This window comes from Salvelinus namaycush, chromosome 3, assembly GCF_016432855.1.
Source record: "Salvelinus namaycush isolate Seneca chromosome 3, SaNama_1.0, whole genome shotgun sequence".
NCBI lineage: Eukaryota > Metazoa > Chordata > Actinopteri > Salmoniformes > Salmonidae > Salvelinus > Salvelinus namaycush.
In genome coordinates this window covers 43,139,705-43,152,066 of record NC_052309.1, presented here as the reverse complement: position 1 = coordinate 43,152,066, position 12,362 = coordinate 43,139,705, and the positions used below count along the sequence as shown (strand labels likewise).

Below are 12,362 nucleotides of genomic sequence, written 5' to 3'. Positions count from 1 at the left end.
CAAGTATTTGATACACTGCCAATTTTGCAGGTTTTCCTACTTACAAAGCATGTAGAGGTCTGTAATTGTTATCATAGGTACACTTCAACTGTGAGAGACGGAATCTAAAACAAAAATCCAGAAAATGCAAATTAATATTAATATATATATATATAATGACCAAACACACATGACAAGAGACAACACTACATAAAGAGAGACTTAAGATGACAACATAGCAAGGCAGCAACACATGACAACACAGCATGGTAGCAACACAACATGACAACTACATGGTAGCAACACAACATGGTAGCAGCACAAAACATTGTACAAACATTATTGGGCACAGACAACAGCACAAAGGGCAAGAAGGTAGAGACAACAATACATCACACAAAGCAGCCACAACTGTCAGTAAGAGTGTCCATGATTGAGTCTTTGAATGAAGAGATGGAGATAAAACTGGCCATTTTGAGTGTTTGTTGCAGCTCGTTCTAGTCGCTAACTGCAGCGAACTGAAAAGATGAGCGACCCAGGGATGTGTGTGCTTTGGGGACCTTTTAACAGAATGTGACTGACAGAACGTGTGTTGTATGTGGAGGATGAAGGTTGCAGTAGATATCTCAGATAGGGGGGAATGAGGCCTAAGAGGGTTTTATAAAGAAGCATCAACCAGTGGGTCTCGCGATGGGTATACAGAGATGACCAGTTTACAGAGGAGTATAGAGTGCAGTGATGTGTCCTATAAGGAGCATTGGTGGCAAATCTGATGGCCGAATGGTAATGAACATCTAGCCGCTCTAGAGCATCCTTACCTACCAATCTATAAATTATGTCTCCGTAATCTAGCACGGGTAGGATGGTCATCTGAATCAGGGTTAGTTTGGCAGCTGGGGTGAAAAAGGAGCGATTACGATAGAGGAAACCAAGTCCAGATTTAACTTTAGCCTGCAGCTTCGGTATGTGCTGAGATAAGGACAGTGTACCGTCTAGCCATACTCCCAAGTACTTGTATGAGGTGACTACCTCAAGCTATAAACCCTCAGAGGTAGTAATCACACCTGTGGGGCCGAGGGGCGTTCTTCTTACCAAACCACATTACCTTTGTTTTGGAGGTGTTCAGAACAAGGTTAAGGGTAGAGAAAGCTTGTTGGACACTAAGAAAGCTTTGTTGTAGAGCATTTAACACAAAATCCAGGGAGGGGCCAGCTGAGTATAAGACTATTATCTGCATATAAATGGATGAGAGAGCTTCCTACTGCCTGAGCTATGTTGTTGATGTAAATTGAGAAGAGCGTGGGGCCTAGGATTGAGCCTTGGGGTACTCCCTTGGTGACAGGCAGTGGCTGAGACAGAAGATTTTCTGACTTTATACACTGCACTTTATACACTGAGAGAGGTAGTTAGCAAACCAGGCCAAAGACCCCTCAGAGACACCAATACTCCTTAGCCGGCCCACAAGAATGGAATGAACTTGATTCAAAGCAACATTGCTTAGAATCAAGGGCAATGATGACATCATTGACGACCATTTAAGGTGACAGTGACACATCCATAACCTAAGCGGAAACCAGATTTCATACCAGAGAGAATACAATAGACATCAAGAAAGCCAGTCAGTTGATTATTGACAAATTTTTACAACACTTTTGATAAACAGGGCAAAATAGAAATAGGCCTATAACAGTTAGAGGTGAGTTGGATTGCTGCATGGATTGCTGTCATACCTTGTCCATAGACTGCTTAAAGAAACCAATATGTAATTTGGGTGAGCTATCCCTTTAAATATCTTTGTCTCCCTCTCCACCCACTTCTCTCACCCATCTCTTTTCGCTTTTCTCATTAATTCCCCCTCTACTTGAACCCCTCCCCTCTCCCTCGCTTTCTCTCAGTCCATTCACCTCTCTCAGCAGCAGTCCAGAGGTGGCGTCCATCCAACACCATGGGTCACATGCCCACACCACTGTGCTTACCCCCCTCTCAGTGTACTAACACTCCTATTAGCATTTGTTACTCATTTGTCAGGTACATGGTCCGAAACAGCAGCTCAATACTCTAACGCTGCCACTTTGTGTGTGTATGTACGGTGCCTTCAGAAACTATTCAGATCCCTTGACTTCCAGATTTTGTTACGTTACAGCCTTATTCCAAAATGGATTAAATCATTTTCCCGCCTCATCAATCTACACACAATAACCCATAATGACGAAGCAAAAACAAGTTCAGACATTTTTGCAAATGTATTACAAAAATAAAAAAACAGATATAGCTTATTTACAGAAGTATTCAGACCCTTTGCTGTGAGACTCGATATTGAGCTCAGGTGCATCCTGTTTACATTAATCATCCTTGAGCTGTTTCTACAACTTGATTGGAGTCCACCTGTGGTAAATTCAACTGATTGGGCATTATTTGGAAAGGCACACAACTGTCTATATAAGGTCCTACAGTTGACAGTGCATGTCAGCTAAAACCAAGCTATGATGTTGAAGGAATTGTCCGTAGAGCTCCGAGACAGGATTGTGTCAATGCACAGATCTGGGGAAGGGTACCAAAAAATGTCTGCATCATTTGAAGGTCCACAAGAACACAGTGGCCTCCATCATTCTTAAATGGAAGAAGTTTGGAACCACCAAGACTCTTCCTAGAGCTGGCCGCCGGGCCAAACTGAGCAATCGGGGGAGAAGGGCCTTGGTCAGGGAGGTGACCAAGAACCTGATGGTCACTCTGACAGAGCTCCAGAGTTCTTCTGTGGAGATGGGAGAACCTTCCAGAAGGTCAACCATCTCTGCAGCACTCCACCAATCAGGCCTTTATGGTAGAGTGGCCAAACGGAAGCCACTTCTCAGTAAAAGGCAGAGCCCGCTTGGTCCCAAATCTTTCTCCATGTTTCTTTGATATCCGTATCGGTGTTTAAATGACGTGATATCTCCCTCCAGCTGTTGTTTTTGCTAGCTTGTCTGAATACAACCGCATTGAAGGGTTGTAAAGGTTCTTGTATTGTCTCACCAGATCGCACAGACGCTCCTCCAAACTGGACATTGACATAATTGCGCTTAGCAAATCTCTAAATAAAAAGCACAAAAAAGGAAGCTTACAAGTCCTAAAAGAAAAGTAGAAGAACGTCCATGTTTTCTGTGTTTATACCAGAAAGAATACCAGAGATGATGTGATGTAGACACGGGCGGGACTTCCGTTGCAAAACTCACTCAATACTGCCTCTCAGTCTTCGCAAGAAATGATACGTCAGGTCTCAATTTCCAGGTCGGAAAAAAAACTGTGTCGAATGACAGAGCATATTACAAGGATCCGCCCCTTTTGTGACACAAAACTGCATTGCAACACTGTGCTACAGTCGGCCCTGTATGCGTATTGTCTGTAGACCCTTTAAATCTATGGAAGGGCGTGAGAAACATGAGCCTCCTAGGTTTTGTATTGAAATCACTGTACCCAAAGGAGGACGGAAACTAGCTGTCCTCTGGCTACACCATGGTGCTACCCTACAGAGTGCTGTTGAGGCTACTGGGACCAAAAAACGGTCTTGGCATTTCTAACACACCAGACATTATTTTCCTTGAGGCGTCCACACTGGCCCATTATTTTCCTTGAGGTCCCCATTATTAGCCACTTAATGATCATTTTGCGCAAAAATGGACCAGCCCATCTGCTAGAATTCCAACACATATATATGGCTTATCGTATGCTACCACATGTTTCAAAATCTGCTACAAGCCTAACGGCCTCTCCCCTCCCTGGGTGGGGTGACTTTCTTCCTGTTATCAGTTTCACAATGGTCACAAGTTGTCTGTCTAAATGTGTCTTTTTAACACTTCCTCTTTTAAGTGTAGAAACATGCATTTATCAGACTGGTTAGAAATCTGTTTGTTACATTTCTGCATTAAATGTAACAATTCTGCATTAAATGTATACCTTATTTAGTCATTATTCATAAAATTCCCATAACAAAACATGACTAAGAAGCTAAGATCCAAAATAGTTTTTTTTTATATCGAAATAAATCATGCCTCAGTATTGACAATTGGAGAAAGATTGTTCTAACAACGGTTCTCCCTGTATTGGTTTTTGGTGGTATTGTTTACATGCATGTGGCAACCTCTGTTTTGAAACCCTTGGACACGGCCTACCATTCCACAATACATTTTATCACAGGGGACAACTTTAGGACTCGTCATTGTAGTCTGTATAAAAATGTGGGATGGATCTCTCTGTCTGTAAGAAGAGAGCTGCATTCTCTTATTTACAAAGCAATCTTAAAGAAACTCCCTTCATATGGAACTTCATTAATTAAGTTCAGAATCATATGTTACCAAACCCGTTCTCAGGAATGGTTAACACTCAAGATCCCTTGAGTCTCCACAGATTTGGGAAAATCTAGGTTTCAACAAGCTATTCTAGTCTAGCTTTTACTGGGACTCCACCACAGCTAAAAGAAAAGCCTGGTCTTGTAGACTAGACGTAGCATAGTAAACAAAAATCCGGGACACTGAAATTAGTATGACATTTTCAGTTTGGTATGGTTACATAAGACAGAAGGTTACTTAACACCTCTTCGGGTTAGGGGTCACTATTTTCACATCTGGATGAAAAGCGTGCCCAAAGTAAACTGCCTGCTACTCAGGCCCAGAAGCTAGGATATGCATATAATTAGATTTGGATAGAAAACACTCAAACTGTTAAAATTATGTCTGTGAGTATAACAGAACTTATTTGGCAGGCGAAACCCCAAGTACAAACCATCCAGGATTTTTTTGTTTGTTGAGGTGACTGTTTTTTCAATTGGTTTTCTATGGGAATCTAGATTTCTGAGGCATCTGGTTGCAGTTCCTATGGCTTACACTAGATGTCAACAGTCTTTAGAAATTGGTTGATGTTTTTCTTTTGAGTAATGAAGAAGTAGCCCTTTCCTTTCTGGGTGTCGAGCCAAGTGGACTGTTTTGTTTGGGGCGCGCGACCTGGGGCTCACTCCCCTTTAATTTTATCCGCTATTGAACACAGTATATTCTGTCTTAAATTTGATCTATTATTTATGTTTTAAAATACCTAAAGTTGGATTAGGACAGTTGTTTGAAATGTTTGGACCAAGTTTACATGTAACTTATTAGATCATTTGTAGTCATGTTGGGCGAGTTGGAACCGGTGTTTTTCTGAATCAAACGGGTCAAATAAATTGTTCGATAAATTGAATTTATCGAACAAAAGGACCATTTGTGATGTTTATGGGACATTTTGGAGTGCCAACAGAAGATCTTCAAAGGTAAGGCATGAATTATATTGTTATTTCTGAGTTTTGTGTTGCGCCTGGCGGGTTGAAATATGATTGTCATGTGTTTGTGCTGTCCTCAGATAATCGCATGGTTTGCTTTCACCGTAAAGCCTTTTTGAAATCTGACACGGTGGCTGGATTAACAAGAAGTTAAGCTTTAATTTGGTGTATTGCACTTGTGATTTTATGAAAGTTAAATATTTCTAATAATTTTATTTGAATTTCGCGCTAACGGAACAGGTTTTAAGGCAAAAAAAACTATAATAATGAGATTGTCTAGCAACCTAAAGGTTGTGTGTTCGAATCTCATCACGGACAACTTTAGCATTTTAGCTAATTATCAACTTTGCAACTACAATGAATAAAAATCTAAACGCAACATGCAACAATTTCAACGACTTTACTGAGTTACAGTTCATATAAAGAAATCAGTCAATTGAAATAAATAAATTAGGCCCTAATCTATGGATTTCACATGACTGGGCAGGGGTGCAGCCATGGTTTGGCCTGGGAGGGCATAGGCCTACCCACTTGGGAGCCAGGCCCAGCCACTGGGGATCCAGGCCCAGCCAATCAGATTTAGTTTTTCCCAACAAAGGGCTTTATTACAGACAGAAATGATCTGGAATCATCACTGGTGAACATTCCTGCAGTCAGCATGCCAATTGCACGCTCCCTCAAAATTTGAGACATATGTGGCATTGTGTTGTGTGACAAAACTGCACATTTTAGAGTATAATGATCATGCTGTTTAATCCGCTTCTTGATATACCACTCCTGTCAGGTGGATGGATTCTCTTGGAAAATGAGAAATGCTCATTAACAGTGATGTAAACAAATTTGTGGCAAAAATTTGAGAGAAATAAGCTTTCTGTGCGTACGGAAAATTTAGAGGATCTTTTATTTCAGCTCATGAAACAGGGGACCAACACTTTACATGTTGCGTTTATATTTTTGTTCAGTGTACTTAGCATGTTAGTTAACCCTTCCCCTAACCTTAAACCTTTAACCTTGAACTCCTAACCTTCAACCTAACCTTAACCCTTAACCTAGCTAATGTTATCCACAACAAATTGTATTTCATAACATATCATACGAATTGTAATTCATAGCATATCAAATTAAATGAATGATGGACATCGACAAATTCATACATACCATACCAAACGTAACATATCATACCAATTTGAGTGTCCATATTTTTTGTTTACTATGTTACGTCTACCCCTAAATCCATGTTGCAAAGAAGGAGAGAGGCCAGCTGAGAGCAGATGCATATTGTGCAAGAGAACAGTACAGAGGCTATATGTTAGAAGCTTATGCATATTAACCCATCATTCATTAGCTAAATATAAGGCTAATAGTGCATTGAATGTATTACCTGAAAGAGGTAGGCTAGGACATCGATATACGTTTCTTGAACAGGATTATCTATTTTGTATGCAATTTGATATTACTGTAGCATAGACTATGCTGCAGCAAATGTACCTGTCACAAGGAAAAAGGTTACCAGCTGATGAGATGATGCATGCATTGTGAACTGAGCTCCATACTGAGATGTGCTGTCTGTCTGATAAATCTCGGTAACTGGTTCCCACTATTAAAACCTATTCTGTGTTACACATCTGATGTACACAGATACCTCACTGATAGGGTGATAGTGGAGTAAATTTATGGCATACAGTGCATTTGGAAAATATATATTTCCAGATTTTGTTAGGTTACAGCACATCATCAATCTACACACAATACCCCATAATGACAAAGCAAAAACAGGCCTTTAGACATTTTTGCAAATGTATAAAAATAAAAACAAACAGACATATTACATTTACATAAAGTTATCAGACCATTTACTCAGTACTTTGTTGAAGCACCTTTGGCAGCGATTACAGCCTTGAGTCTTTTGGGGTATGAGGCTACAAGCTTGGCACACCTGTATTGATATATGGCCAATATACCACGGCTATGGGCTTTGTTCAGGCACTCCACGTTGCGTCGTGCTAAGAACAGCACTTAGGCGGTGTGTTATATTTAAGCAATAAGGCCCAAGAAGGTGTATATGGCCAATAAACCACGGCTAAGGGCTGTGCAGCCTTTTCACATTCAATCACTGTCACTCAATGACATGTGTAAGATACACTCAACACTGTTCAAATATCTGCTTCCGTACTGTGCCAGGCTGTTGAGTTCGAACAGTACTTTATTGATGATGATAATATCTGATATTTCAATATCTAACCCCTATTACATACATATCTGGAGCAGGTGCTATATGTCATATTATGACCCTGCCCTCTAGACTGCTAGTAAACACAGTTTATCGTAGTTCTTTATAATAACGCTTGAGTGTATGGCTGGGCGATATATCGAATTAATTTGAATGTTTTATTGTGCGATATTTCAGATGCCTGTATTGCATGAATCTAGTTTTATTTTTACATTTACGAGCGTTTATGTACGCTTATTCTCATGTTGTATTTTTGGTCTCGTCTCCTTCGCTCCTTCTGTGCTGTGTCAGAGAGGAAGATGCGAAGCGAGAGGTTTTACTCTCGCCTAACTCTGTACAAAATTTACCCAATGTTTCTATGGGCTTATTTTGGACCTATACTTGTATCCTGCCTTCCCGCCGTTGGGACAACGACTCCCATTGTTAGGGTGGAGACATGAGCATCTCCCCATTATATACAGGTCTCTGTCCGTGTGCACCTTTCCATTAACACACACACACACACCAAGCCCCTCCTCCTGCCACTCACAACAACCAAGATGAGAGATCACTTCTTCCTCTCTGACAAGCGGTTTCAACTCACTAATTGCATTTGCGGTTTGATCCAACAGAATCAGTCACATGGATTCCGAAACACATTGAGACTCAAATTGCGCGCAGACCAGAACCTACAAAAACGGGAGTATCAATGAACATTGATTCTGGAAAATTAATGTTCAGTTTATTGCGTGCGGCATTGAGATAAAACGGACCGCTAGCAGCATTTTAGACAAATACTGTTATATTATTTGTCTAATCTGTGTTAAAGCATAAAACACAAATATATAACGAATTGGCAAGTCGTTCTCATTCGGAGAAATACGGATGGCCACTCGACATTTCAACATCTGAACAAAGTGGGCAGGCTAGCATTCTGTTCAAACTGTTGCAGACGGACACAAGGGCGTGTTTATAACAAGTCAACTGGTCTACCTTGTTAGCTACCAATTAGATCTAAATTGGCTAAAATGATTACAGAGCTGCCAACTCCCACTCATTGGCCGTGAGACACATGCTATTGACCCTCACACGCCACACCTCTTATATATCACGCAACGAACATTACTGCTTTTATTTGTCTGAGTCCATTGTGTAGTGTATTAACTTTTCAACTGTGCTCCATATCGTTTTGACATCGTAGCATCTGCGACTTCAATTTTACATCAAGAGCGTTACCTCGATCATTGTCTTGTCTTGTCACAGCACTGTGAACCGCGGCACATTGAAGCATATGATTGGTCTTGTTAAGTACGGGATCTAGGTGGTTGGATGCGCGTTTAAAAAAAAAAACGCCCCTCAAGATTAGAGTGGAGCAGAATGGAGAGAGAACGTTCTCCGTTGACTTTATAAAACTGTAAAAAGAGCAGCACGGTAGCGCTGTTTTATGTACAATGTTGTCAACAAAATTAGGTTGCTGTTACTCCGGGTCCTATTGCAGTTTTGAATAAGTCCTATATATTACGTCCTGCATATTAAATGCTCCAGACCTCAAATATATATTTTGACATTTTAGTATTGTGCACATGCTAGGCAGAGATAGTAGGGGGACTCACAACTCATAAACTCATCATATTCCAGGTAATTAGATTTTAAAAAGTACAATTTTCCTGGTGGTCCTCCCCCAGACACCTAGGCAAAATCTCACTCCAAGCTTTCTTCAAAAGTTGGCAGCCCAGGGATTTGCTGGCTACTCACTAGCACGTTGGCTTGTGCTTGGAAGATTGTTTGAGACCTATGTTAATTTTCTATAATGCCTGCTACAAGAAGTTAGTCATTATTAGTAGGGCTGGGCAGTATAACGGATTTGACTGTATACCGGTATTGATGTACTGACCGGTTTGGGTTTTTACTTTACCTTCTATAACGGTATATTAATGTTTTGTTTGTTAAATGTGATATGCCGTGTGCATATTTTACACGCTACTTGAGTCATCCCTCTCCTCTCTCTCCATGCCGCTTTCCACACAGACATAGCCCCGCCCCCTGTCACTCAATGAACACATTTGTTGTTCATTGAGTGACACATGCCACAATGTTGATCACAACTATGTTGTTTCCACTTTGCTTCTTAATATAAATCCACAGGCGTTCTATAATTGCACTATTAATTTGTGTTTCTTTACATATGCAAACAGCTAGTTTGTCTTTTCTTAGAAAGTTTAGCTAAATAGTTTTAGCCTCGAATGGCAATCGCTAGCTAGCTATCTAGCTAATATATGTACACTGCTCAAAAAAATAAAGGGAACACTTAAACAACACAATGTAACTCCAAGTCAATCACACTTCTGTGAAATCAAACATTTGTGGCCTGCTGGAGGTCATTTTGCAGGGCTCTGGCAGTGCTCCTCCTTGCACAAAGGCGGAGGTAGCGGTCCTGCTGCTGGGTTGTTGCCCTCCTACGGCCTCCTCCACGTCTCCTGATGTACTGGCCTGTCTCCTGGTAGCGCCTCCATGCTCTGGACACTACGCTGACAGACACAGCAAGCCTTCTTGCCACAGCTCGCATTGATGTGCCATCCTGGATGAGCTGCACTACCTGAGCCACTTGTGTGGGTTGTAGACTCCGTCTCATGCTACCACTAGAGTGAAAGCACCGCCAGCATTCAAAAGTGACCAAAACATCAGCCAGGAAGCATAGGAACTGAGAAGTGGTCTGTGGTCACCACCTGCAGAACCACTCCTTTATTGGGGGTGTCTTGCTAATTGCCTATAATTTCCACCTTTTGTCTATTCCATTTGCACAACAGCATGTGAAATTTATTGTCAATCAGTGTTGCTTCCTAAGTGGACAGTTTGATTTCACAGAAGTGTGATTGACTTGGAGTTACATTGTGTTGTTTAAGTGTTCCCTTTATTTTTTTGAGCAGTGTACTTAGTCAGAGCAAACGTAGCTAGCTAATACAGCCTGAAACCAGTGATGGTGTAGGCCTAAATCAGTATGCTGTTTGTGCAACAGTATCTTCTAAATCAAAGAGAATAGGCGAAGCATAAATATTTTGGCTGCATGAAGAAACATTTCATGTAGCCAAAGATTATAGGGACCCCTAGGAAACACTGACCAACACTTTGGTTCCTACCCTGTCACAATAACTCCTTCCTGTCATTTTCATTCGTTGTCATGTCAAACAGCACTGTATTCAAATTGCCCACAATTATTTATATTCTAACTAAAGAATTAAAATAAACATATTTCCATGATTCCAACAGTTCACACACATAAAAAAAATAAAAATAAATAAAAGTAAATCGCACGTCAAATCGCAATTGCAACATTGGATTACAAATAAGGCCTCAGCATTTTGCCCATATTGTGCAGCCCTATGTGACAGTGTGGAAATTATCTAAAATGAGTGCAGGAAATTATTTTGGGTTGAATTGAACAGTATAAAACAATCAGAATGGAGAAAGACCCATTGAAATCACTTAGAATGTATGTGTTGCCACCCTAGGGTCATGCATTACTCATAAAGCGAATGTAGAACTTTTATTATTCAAAAACATAAAATACTGTCAAACTATTTTTAAATACCATGTTATGATATTTTAGCCATTTCCCCCAGTGGTCATTTTTTTATTTATTTTTTACAAAAAAGGCATTTTAATAGACAGACTTGAATGCCAGATCAGTGATTATTTCAAAAAAGCAGATTAATCTATTTTTTATAAAATAATTACATCATTAGTGGGTCTTATGGTTGTGGAAGGCTCATATTTAGCCTAGGTATAATTTCACAATCCCTGAATTTATGATATTATTGCTGACTATTTGCAATACAGCGTATTTTACCTTTAATTGTACAAAAAGCTTATTTAGAGAACACTTAAATCGAGATATATATCGTGAATCGCACATAACTTTGAAAAAATCAATATATGATTTTTAGACCATAACTCCCAACCTTACGTGAGTGGCGTTTCATAAGAGGAATGCACTGATTCTCAGGGAGCGGGTCAGTTCCACGCTGCTTACGTAATGATGCGGCGAAAAGCGACACTTTGCTTTCGTACGATTATGGAGCTGTGTTTGTGGTTGTTGGGTTTCCTGTTTATGTTTTGAGAGTGGATGTATTACTTTTTCTTAACACCCCCTCTAGCTGGTATTATTCTGCGTACAGATTGAATGTGACTGTAGAGTTATGATGGGCCAATTAGGAGTAGGGTCGAGTTCATTGGACCCCAAATGGCAGAAAACGGGGAAGGGAATACCTAGACTGGAAAGCTAATTTTCGTTTACGGTTGCAAAACCCTTTTCGACTGTGTGCCTTAATGAGCACAACCCTGAGATGCCAAAAATCTGCTTGCATTAAAAAAAAAAAAGCTCAGATCCAGGGAAAAGGTTTGATTGGGTAATGTGTTACATTGCTCTTACTGTACCCCAGGGTCGTATTCATTACTGTACACCGTAGCAACACGTTCTATAACGGAAAATGAAAACAACGTTTCTTATTGGTCAGATCTAGGTAGGCCCTCCCTGTTTCGCGCTGTTTGCTCCTTAGTGAATGCGACCCAGTTTTGTCATTCATTCACAATATTCTAGAGAAACGCATGGCAATGCTTGAGCTAGGACCAACTGTTGCTTTAGTTAGCTAAAGCAACACACGTTGGACGTTATTGACTTTTGATTGACATAATGCCATAAGCATGACATAATGCTTGTCATATCATGTTATTGGTTTTACTTATGACATTACACTGATATTATGCATTATATTGTCAAGCTAAATTCACATGTCAAGGTGGAAGAAACAAATGCTGTAAGGCAAAGTATAAAAATATATGGATGGAAAAATGTATCTATATAGAGACCGACAGACGTAAAATGTACGC

The 12,362-nt window shown here is 40.3% G+C and overlaps 1 protein-coding gene across 1 annotated transcript in view; it reads left to right on the top strand.

The window, feature by feature from the left end:
- The window catches only part of LOC120031641 (ubiquitin carboxyl-terminal hydrolase 2-like), a 44,982-nt gene that overhangs the window by 18,533 nt on the left and 14,087 nt on the right, over positions 1-12,362 (top strand). The window lies entirely within an intron of this gene.